General features: G+C 29.5%; 1 protein-coding gene across 3 annotated transcripts in view; it reads left to right on the forward strand.

The window, feature by feature from the left end:
- The window catches only part of LOC115888550 (glutathione hydrolase 1 proenzyme-like), a 138,314-nt gene that overhangs the window by 85,459 nt on the left and 40,773 nt on the right, over positions 1 to 12,082 (forward strand). The gene's annotated exons all lie outside the window — the stretch shown is intronic.

Raw genomic sequence — 12,082 nt, forward strand, 5'->3', positions numbered from 1 at the left:
ATATGTATCTCATTTTGAGTAAAATTAAAAAAACTTTTTTTTTGCCGATCTTAATAGTGGTTTGGTCGGCTAAAAACTGGCATATTACAAACGAGTGACCCTTTTTAATTAAACCAGAATATGAGAGGTCACATATTTTTTATTTTAAGAATCTAGTGATTTAAAAACAATAAATCTATATCTAGCTGTTGATAATAATTTGTTTATTTCAGTTTTTACATTTTTTACGTAAAAAAGTTCTCTTTGTCATGTCAAAAAACATCCAGGCACCAATTTTCATCCAAATATTGGTATTAGTTCCTAAATTATTTTGAAAAAAATCTAAATAAAAATAAAACTTCTACACGCTGTATCTTCTAAACAAAGTATATATTTTAGGACATAAATTTATACGAACTTTTTTACTTATTTTTATCTGCAGAATATGCTGCCAAGGTTTTCCGAATACATTTCGGACTACCCTGTATATCGTCGGACCCTGCTCCGGATTTTTGAGACATGAGACTTTTCTTCGGTAGCTACGATATGCTTGGAAGATATTTTCTTTGTTTTTTTAATTCGTTATTCTTCGATATTTTTGTTTGGTTTGGTTTGGTATCATGCACTCTATGTTGTCGCTAGGATTCCACAAACATGAAATTGTATTTTCTTCACAGATGTGAAAACAATATCGTCTCCATTTTTTAGTCTATCGTGTGTGATATCTATTTTTAAATTGACTGGCGATTGCTAGACGTACAGACGCAATGACAAATCAAGAAATCAAATACGAATGACATCGAAGATCGATTTATATTATACAGGGTCTTTCAAAGAATAAGTGAAGAGAAGCGAAGCTTTGGGAAGGGAAGCTTGGGGGGGTCCCATCCTTTCGAACAAAATAAAATCACTTTTAGCACACATATCATACACTAGTTTTTCTACAAACAAGTTTATGCTCGTATATATCAAGGAATTATTACGTTTTACTTTAATGAATAATTCATAATATGTCATTCTGAAATCCAATTAATTATGAAGTTTATGGTTGCTAGGGTAATAGTTATCGCTTCAGTGTTAAAAGTAAATCACGTGACTTACTTTTAGCACCAGTGCTAAAAGTAAATGACTTTTACCATCAGTGACATAATGTCACATTTTAGGCACTGACAGCATGCGTTAAAAATTACATCTATGAATTACATTTTTACCATATTTTTACTGACGTTTGTAGAAAAATATTTTTGTACAAGAAATATTTGTGGAAGCGATAAACATGTTTAACTATTAAAAAAAAGTTTTATTGAAAATGGTTTGTTTTATTTTAACAAGTTTTCAGTATACTAGACATTTGGGCGATGTTTCAAAAAATATTTCGCCTGTACCTCTTTTTTACCCTCTCGTCCTCTATTTTTTATTTTAAAAGTTGTCAACCCTATATTAACATAGGTCCGATTCTGCTTTCTTTCGTAGCTACAGGGGGTTAAAATCTTTATCTTTTTTCCATTTATTATAATTTTCTTCCAAAGCGATTCGAATGAAACTTTGAGGGTAAAAGTTACTATAAGTGCGACATATTTTAATGCTAAGAAAGTGTTGACATTTTCACTAGGGACGTACATATGAGTTGTCACTGGAATATTTTTAGAATAGAAAAAGAATTATTCTAATAGTAATCTTTAAAAATTGTTAATGTTAATGTCATTAACTTGCTAAAATCCTAAATAAGTACTCATTGATTCCCTTTTGAAAAATATAACTTCCTATAAACATGGGTGTAGAAATACATATTTTTAAAGTTACAGGATGTTAAAACTTTTAAAAAATAGGCCTCTTTAATTAAATTATAATTATTCATTAATTTTATTTTAATTCTATTAATTATGGTAATTAATAAAATTGCGTTTATCTCATCGAGAATATCAAAATGGACAAAATATCAAGATACAATTTTTAATCGGCATTAAATGGCCTACACACTTTTGCTAATAAGAAAAAAAATCAGTGGCACATGTGTTTTTTTTTAAATCTGTCGTCGAAAACTCTAATAGTAACTTTTACCCTCCAAATTTCATTCGAATCGCTAAAAACACTAATATAAAGTAAATATATATATATATATATATATAGGGTGTCCCAGAAATAAGTGCCAGTATTTTAACTGGTGGTATAGTTCAACCCCAGAAACACGCCTATGAAGTTTTTTTGCGAAATTTTTTTTTTGAAAATTCGGATCTTTTTGGATTTTTTTTTAGTTTTAATTTCAAAAAAATAATTTCTGGATAATATGGCAACATAGGTAGTAGATTAAATTTACAAGAAACAAAATCCAGAAAAGATCCAGTGGTTCTCAAAATTTGAGCAAAAAATCATTTTTTTTTGGAAATTGGAAAAAGTAAAATAACTCCGGTATTTTGGACTTATTTGAAAAACGATAAAGAGAAAATATGTATATACAGGGTGTCCCAGAAATAAGTGCAAGTACTTTAAGGGCTGGTCGATCTCGATAAAAGAAACACATTCTTTGCCGTTTTTCAAATAAAGTCTAAAATAACGAAGTTATTTTACTTTGAAAATTTCAAAAAAGTGATTTTTTGCTAAAATTTTGAGAACCACTGGATGTTTTCTGGATTTTCTTCCTTATAAATTTAATCTAATACCTATGTTGCCATATTATCAAGAAATTATGTTTTTCCAATCCAAACTAAAAACTAAAAAAAATTCCAAAAATTTGTTCAAAAAATTTCGAATTTTCAAAAAAAAATTTCGTGATATATATCGATAAAAGAAACATATTTTCTCTTTGCCGTTTTTCAAATAAAGTCTAAAATAACGAAGTTATTTTACTTTGAAAATTTCAAAAAAGTGATTTTTTGCTAAAATTTCGAGAACCACTGGATGTTTTCTGGATTTTCTTCCTTATAAATTTAATCTAATACCTATGTTGCCATATTATCAAGAAATTATGTTTTTCCAATCCAAACTAAAAACTAAAAAAAATTCCAAAAATTTGTTCAAAAAATTTCGAATTTTCAAAAAAAAAATTTCGTGATATATATCGATAAAAGAAACATATTTTCTCTTTGCCGTTTTTCAAATAAAGTCTAAAATAACGAAGTTATTTTACTTTGAAAATTTCAAAAAAGTGATTTTTTGCTAAAATTTCGAGAACCACTGGATGTTTTCTGGATTTTCTTCCTTATAAATTTAATCTAATACCTATGTTGCCATATTATCAAGAAATTATGTTTTTCCAATCCAAACTAAAAACTAAAAAAAATTCCAAAAATTTGTTCAAAAAATTTCGAATTTTCAAAAAAAAAATTTCGTGATATATATCGATAAAAGAAACATATTTTCTCTTTGCCGTTTTTCAAATAAAGTCTAAAATAACGAAGTTATTTTACTTTGAAAATTTCAAAAAAGTGATTTTTTGCTAAAATTTTGAGAACCACTGGATGTTTTCTGGATTTTCTTCCTTATAAATTTAATCTAATACCTATGTTGCCATATTATCAAGAAATTATGTTTTTCCAATCCAAACTAAAAACTAAAAAAAATTTCAAAAATTTTTTCAAAAAATTTCGAATTTTCAAAAAAAAATTGTTAAAAAACCTCCCAGGCGTGTTTCTGGGGTTGAACTATACTACCAGTTAAAATACTTGCACTTATTTCTGGGACACCCTGTCGAAACGCATGTCCATTGTTAAAAGTACAGAATATATTGCGTCTGAATATATTTTAGCCGAAAGTCTGAATATATTAGGGAGTTTTCGTTGCTTACAAATTGCAATTCCGGTTAACGCTAATTGACAACTTTGACATTTCAATTTCGATTATCGTATATCGTAACCGCTAGCTGCCGATATTTTACGGACGTTAGCCAAAGCCGTTAACATAGCGGTACGCATGCGCACTAGCGCAGTAGAAACACAACATTGAAAAATACAGATCTAACCTAACATCATTCTATTTTGTTTATGTTTTGATTATTTATTTTATCTGTGTTAAACTCGTTGGGAATTCTTAGTGCTTCAACTAATCGAGGAATGTCTTTTTTTTCAAAGCAGAAGTTAGCTTTGCACTCTTGGTCAGATAATATTTCTAGGTTGAACTCCCCATAAAGTTCTGCTCGATATTCGATGTTGTTTTCAAACCCTTCCAACAGCATAGCATTCTCCAAATCCGATTCATCCGATTCATCCAACGAGTCCAATAAAATTAAATTGTCCATCCTATATAGCGATACCCAATAAAGTCATATAAAAGCACTTTCAAATCAAACAACAATACAAAAACCAAAAATCAAGACACTACGCTACGGGCTGTGCTTAGCTGTCAGTTTTCGGTTATCGTACCGTATGTCGACTCTGAACCGATGAACCGAAAGTCCGAAAACTGTTTTTTTATCTGTCAAAAAGCGGTTATGGTTACGTATCCGTTAACCGTACCGTTGAATTTTTTTAAAGCAACGAAAACTCCCTATTGTGGTGAATTAGTGTTTCATTGTACTATCTATAAAGAAAATATCCTAAATAAACGAAAACACAATCACTCCGACAACGTCGGTTTCTAGATATTTCGCCCGATCAGCACCGCCGCACCTCTATATAAACCGCGGTAACCTCGCCGCGTTTGACAGTTGTTGTCTCCAAACAATCGATAGAAACGTTCAAAATAAGCTCAGCTCGAACCGTTTTCCCAACAAAAGTGTAGTTTTCCTGAAATTCTAAGCGAATTATGCAGCAGAAAAACGTGAAAATGTCGCCGGAAGCCGAGAGCCACTTCGACCAATACGAACATTACAATTTCGCCTACGACAAGCACATTTACGCGGGCCACAGCGGTAAACAACGCACAAAGAAAGAAGCGGAATCGCACACCAACCATTTCGATCCCAGCGGACATTCGAGGAAAATTGTCCAAAAACTGATGAACACCGAGGCCAACAAGAAAGTGAACAAAGCCTAGGGAATCAGTGAGTGAACTCTGAAACAAAGAACAATTTTACGCTATAGTTTTACGGACTGTGATTTTTTTACTCTTATACAGTCGCGGTCTCTGGCGCGACGATTTTTTTTTTTGGCTCACCTCGATCGTACAAGGTCGCCCAACATACGGTTTTATGACCTACACAATTTGGAATAATTGTTTTTATTATTCCTATGAGGTGGTATTCGACTGGCTAATTTACTGTGTTAACATTATAATATAATAAATTATTATTTTGTAATAGTTTGTAAGTTTTTTTTTCTAAGTACCTACAGATTGATTTCTGTATGTTGAAACTTTTTAACACTGGGTGTTGAATAAAGTAACATTTTTTTTTGTTATTGCTGTTTTATTTTCTGTTGATATTCTGAAACTTTGGTTCAAGGTTTTGTGTATCATTGCTAAGATTAAAAACCGCACCAAACTAGTTTGTTTGTTTCAAGGCTGAGTTTGTTTTTACAATAAATTCAGACGTACTTGTATACAAACTTGACCTTTTGTTTATTTACAATGAACAGCTGATGAAAAAAAATTGGCAAGTTGAATTTTATATTATGATGGTCCATATATTTTCTGATATTGCAGGATTTATCTAAATATTTAAGGTTTTTGTAAGGTGTTTTGGATCAATGACTTGTTCTGGACCAATTTTGGTATTTTTTTACGAAATCCTTCAACTTATACTCAAAATTTACATGCGATTTCCTATGTTTCCAACAACGATGCACCACCCGGTAGAGTGTCATTAGGGCGCACAAAAAAAAGATTTTTTTATTTTGAAACGATGATGGAAAAAAAATCTGGTAAAGTTTGAGCTCTAATATTAATATTAATTCAATGTTTTACAAAGAACACTTGATGCACTTTACGAAAAATCAAATATTTTATGTTTTTAAGTCATTATTTCGTTATAAAAATATACAGGGTTGTTCACCACATACGACACGGAGTATTGTAGCTAAACGATGAGATTTTTACAAATTGTAAGTTTGGGGTTCGTTGAAGGACTATTAGAGCTACAATTTAAAAACATTTTTACAAGATACAGAGTGTCCCAAATAAATAAAAAATATCAAAGTTGTATTTTTTTAAATGGAACACCCTGTATATTATTACATTTTTAGTTTCTACGATTAAAATAAAGGTAAATATTGATTAAGGTTTATTATACTTAAACCTTACCGTTTTTGAAATATTTTCAATTTTGTGAAATTGCAGTAAAATTTTAAAGCTTCATTTCTCCAAGGGTATCAATGTTTTTAATACTAAATATTTAATGAAGTTTATTTATTGAACAGTTATTGTGTTGCAATAATAAAAATAATACTACCTTATACAGAGTGTCAAAATTTAATTTAAATGGAATGCCCTGTATATTTTAGGAGAATCAGATGCACAATTAAATTGTCTATCAAATTGTATTATACCATTTTTTACCTATCCCTTCAAGTTTTCGTAGAAAATGCATTTTCTTATAATTTAGACCTCATTTATCAATATATCCATGGAATATTGACATTTTAGATTGTTTTTAAAGCAACAAATGTACAAAATGTACAGGCTAGTAATATTATCGTTTTTAGCAAAACGATAATATTACTAGCCCATTTGTATGCCAAAGAAAACTATTTAAATATTTTTAAAAGAGTATACCATTAATTAAATATAACACCATTATTTCCGCCCATATACTAATTAATATCATACTTAATTGTGTTCGTTAATAAATTATTATAAATAAATGTGGATTTTTGAGTCAGAAATCAATATAATAATAAGTTATCAAATTAAAGTCTTTGTTGTTATAAATAAGCATTTATAAAAAATGAAATATCATTTTTAAGGTGTTACTTTTTATCACACTGTCTAATGCCCATACAAAATTCAGTTTTTTAGTATTTGGAGCAATTATTATTAATCAATGCAAACAGTCAGTTAATGTAGTTTGAATACTGGATCATATTAATTGGTCCTCTTTAACAAATATTTGAACAGTTTTTTTTTATTTTTTAATGAAATAAACGAATTATATCGACAATATTAGTATCTGTACTCTTTAAAAATTTGATACATCTTTAAAAATAATCTAAAATGTCAATAGTCCATGGGTATATTGATAAATAAGTTCTAAATTACAAGAAAATGCATTTTCTACGGAAACTTAAAGAGATAGGTAAAAAATGATATAATATAATTTGATAGACAATTAAATTGTGCATCTGATTCTCTTAAAATATACAGGGTGTTCCATTTAAATTAAACAAGTTATTGCCTTTTGAAGCTAATAATTATTTAAAATAAATTTTTAGACACTCTGTATAAGGTAGTATTATTTTTATTATTGCAACACAATAACTGATCAGTAAATAAACTTCAGTAAATATTTAGTATTAAAAACTTTGATACCCTTGGAGAAATGAAGCCTTAAAATTTTTACTGCAATTTCACAAAATTGAAAATATTTCAAAAACGGTAAGGTTGAAGTATAATAAATCTTAATCAAATTTACCTTCATTTTAATCGTAGAAACTAAAAATGTAATAATATACAGGGTGTTCCATTTAAAAAAATACAACTTTGATATTTTTTTACTTATTAGGGACACTCTGTATCATGTAAAATTATTTTTAAATTGTAGCTCTAATAGTCCTTCAACGAACCCAAAACTTACAATTTGTAAAAATCTAATCGTTTAGCTACAATACTCCGTGTCGTATGTGGTGAACAACCCTGTATATTTCGTTATCGTAAATAAAATATAAAAAATTAAGTTATCATATACGATTTGAAGTTGAATGAACATTCAATAACTTTCAAACGAATCGATTAAATGAAAAATCATATCAGACCTTTTTTGAAGAACGTTCAATTTGCTATAAGAATATGTACTGATTTTTAGAATACACTGATTGTTAGAACGCAAGAAAATTCCAAAAAAAAAAGAAATTTCTCTGTGGTATTTAAATGGAATAGAAAATCAGGATGAGAGACCCTTTAATATTAAAATTAAGATCTCTAACATTACCAGAATTTGTTTTTTACCATCATGAAAAAAATTATATATTTTTTTTGGTGCCACCCTGGTAGCACAGAGTATATTATACATAGCTAGTAGTATGCCATATATCCATCATATATCTACTTATCTAACATTTTGGCTATTTTTCCGAATTTTTCAAAATTAACCCTTTTAAAATCTCGCGCTTTGTGTACAGGGTGGCTCGAATTCGAAGCTCATCATTGGGATTTCGGAAACCGTAAGAGATACAGGATCGGTTAAATGGAGGCAAAGTTGCGCAATTTGATGCTCAATAAAATGCCGTACTTATTGCATTTTTATTTTTTTTTGCATAAACTATTCTGGTGATGGAATTTTTTGTACGAAACGTCGGCAAATATCAAAATGACTATATATATAGTGTTTTAAGAGTGATGAAAGGATTTAATTAAATTGAAAAAAAATCAGGTCCGTATTTAAAAAAAATAAGTTGATTATGGTCGCCAGAAGCCGAAACGTCAGAGTCAATATTTAATCACACAGAATTATAAAGCAGAAAAAGTGGGCCATGAAATGTGTTTTTCATTTTCAAGTTATCTTAAAAAATAAAGCCAAGAAACAATAGAAAACAAAATTGAAAATTCGGGTTCTTTTTTTCGAATATATTCGGAAGTATTCGGAATTTTTCAAGATGCAATACAGCATTTTATTGAGCATCAAATTGCGCAACTTTGCCTCTATTTAACCGATCCTGTATCTCTTACGGTTTCCGAAATTCCAATGACGAGCGTCGAATTCGAGCCATCCTGTACATATTACTATAGTTGCTATGTCAGCACAAAAGTTTCTCATTAATAATGATAATGATGAGTGAGACTAATCTTGGTCTTGATCTTCCACAAAAAGGAAGACCAATTAAACAAGATTAGCTTTAGATCTGCAAGAGTCCAAGTCCAAAACCCAGCATGCAAGTTACTTGCGGTCTTACTTTTTTTCATGTTTCTTATTCATATCTCAATTTTTATAGGTAATAATTAAAAAAAATAACAACATTTTTATTTACATACTCCTCCACCCTATAATTTATTAAATAATAAATAAAAAAGGTCTCCGAAACTATAACCTGTGCTATAACTCATTTATATTTACGGAGATAAAGTGTCCAGGACCGTATGTAGTAGATATGTTTCGTTTAAACACATATTTATGTTATGTCCGCCACATTTTTTTAAGCACCCTGTATATTACTGAAAAAAAATTAACTGAATAAATATAAAATATTTTATTTAACAATTATCGCAATTCTTAAAACCAGTAAGATAATCATTCTTACTCAATCGTTGACAAACCCTGTAGTAAAAAGTTTTTGAAGTATTTCATAACTTCTATTTCTTATAAAGGTCTCTTTCTATCAAATCTTTGCTATTCATCTCTCAAACTACAAATATACCAGTCAAAATTCTAGTATGATGTATTATACAGGGTGAGTTTCCTACGATGTTCTCTATGGGTATCTCGGAAACTACTGGAGGTAGAGAGTCGGTTAAATGGGGAAAGAATTGCAGTTTTGTGGGGTCATAAATATGCGCCTTTCAGATTTTTGAAGAAGTTCATGGCTTACTAGATATTTCGAAAAAAACAAATTTTGGCTATTTTAAAAATTGTCCCTAATTCTATTATAATCTATTTTAGACAAAAAGTGTTCAGATAAAAGTTGTACAAAATCACATTCCTAATGAGTTTGTGTTCTCCGATTTTTTCTAAAGCCTGTCATTTTTGACTTATGACACAAACATATGATTTTTTTAATGGAAACCGCCACGACTTCATAAAAAGCGCCATTTTTAAATCTTTTCAGCGATATAAGCTATAATATGTTTCTTTCACAAAATTACTGAATTATAGCCAATTCTTATCTTTCTTGGCTAATTTCACTTAGTTAGCCATGGAAACAAGTTTTCAATGGTGTTGTAATTTTGTTATGATTTATTACTTATAAAAAGACAAAATATATTATTAAACGGCTCTTTACAATTTGCATTACACAAACTAAAACTTAAAAAAATAATATCACTATAAGTTATTTTAGAAAATTTTCAAAAAATCCGCAATTGTTTTGAGTACATAAATTTATCTTTTTAAAACTGAATTTCTAGCTATTCTCACAGAACGACCGGTCGACTTAATTAAATTTCTCCTGTTCCATCTCTTCGAGTGCCTCTCTCAATTCATAAGTTCTTTTGTAAACCTTGTTGTTAACAATACCGCATAAAAAAATCTAAAATGAATAGGTCCGAGGAGAGCCATGCAATTGGTCCACCTCTTTCTATCCCTGAGTCTACATAATTATGATATAAATATTTTTTAACATTTCTTTCATTGTGTGTGGGGGGGGAGGGGGTTGGTGTGTCATAATGAAAGTCATGTTGGAACCACTCTATTAATGCGCGAGTATTAATAAATTTACCTTTTCTAACATGTCTTGAAAACCTTTCTCTAAAAAACGTAAGTAACGTTCACCGGTCAACGGTCAACGTATCCTCGAAACTGTATGGCCAAGAAAAGTTGAACCAATAATCCTACACGCTTTTCTTCATTTGAAAAAACTTATTTACAATTTTGTTTATTTTAATTTACAAAGATTGAATGTGACAATTTCATATTTATGAGAGCAACGATGATTGAACTTATTTCCATGGCTAACTAAGTGAAATTAGTCAAGAAAGATAAGAATTGGCTATAACTCAGTAATTTTGTGAAAGAAACATATTATAATTTATATCGCTGAAAAGCTTAAAAAATGGCGCTTTTTGTGAAGTCATGGCCAACTATGGTTTCCATTTAAAAAAACATATGTTTGTGTCATATGTCAAAAATGACAGGCTTTAGAAAAAATTGGTGAACAGAATCTCATTAGGGATGTGATTATCTACAACTTTTATCTGAAAACTTTTTGTCTAAAATAGATTATAATGGAATTAGGGACAATTTTTGAAATAGCCAAAATTTGTTTTTTTCGAAATATCTAGTAAACCATGAACTTTTTCAAAAATCTGAAAGGCGCATATTTATGACCCCATAAAACTGCAGTTCTTTCCCCATTTAACTGACTCTCTATCTCCAGTAGTTTCCGAAATACCCATAGAGAACATCGTAGGAAACTCACCCTGTATAGAGGAGAGCCTTAAAAAATATAATAATATCTCAAAAGTAAGGTAGTCTAATTTTCCAAAATACGTAAAAAGACACTATTAAAAAAAATTATAATCGCTTTTGATTAAACTTGAGTAAACTCTGACTTGTGTCTACCATAATGCTGCAATGAAAAAAAAAGACGTTTGCGATTTCTCAATTTCGAAATGTCCTACTTAATCAAATGACGTAAGAGTAGAAGAAATTAGAAATAATTTTTCGTACAAAATGGAAGCGATCTTCATTTCCATGTCAACTCCATGCCGAATTTTTTTTTTCGTTTGGTATCTTTGCTACCCTTAAAAATATATTTTTTTTGTTGCTCAGATATTTCATTAAAACAGAGTTACTGAGACATCCGGTATAATGTAATTTATAAATATATGTAGATCACACCAAATAAGCTTTTTTCACGTGATTAAGCTTGACCGGCACAGCGTTGCCCACTTTTACATATTTTTTTTTAATCAAAATATTTTAAGAAACAAAAATAAATTAATTATAAACATCTAAAAACAGTTATTATTTACATCAATAAAACTCACCTTTTTAACAGCACTTAACGGATATAAAGGAATATTACTACCGCTTTCATGTTCAAAATATTCTAATAAGGCAGCGATGAGTTTTTTGCAACGGCTATTAAGCTATCTTGTACACTTCGCACTAAAAGAGGTTCTAATTGACTGATTTCAGAACAATGTTGACTGAAAGGTCTGCTAGTACAAAATTTTATAAGCTTAAAGTATCACAATACAATTAATTTAAACCAATAACTCGTAATAAAAAACTAAATTGTCAAAACAAGACAGAAAATAAATAAACAAATGTGGCAACTTGACATTTTTTACAGCGGAAAATTTAAATTCCAGTTAATCAGACCGGCGCCGAATATATCCATGGTTGCCAACAAAAATCGCA

The sequence above is a fragment of the Sitophilus oryzae genome, unplaced genomic scaffold (assembly GCF_002938485.1).
Source record: "Sitophilus oryzae breed Bouriz unplaced genomic scaffold, Soryzae_2.0 scaffold_1167_pilon_pilon, whole genome shotgun sequence".
Taxonomy (NCBI): domain Eukaryota; kingdom Metazoa; phylum Arthropoda; class Insecta; order Coleoptera; family Curculionidae; genus Sitophilus; species Sitophilus oryzae.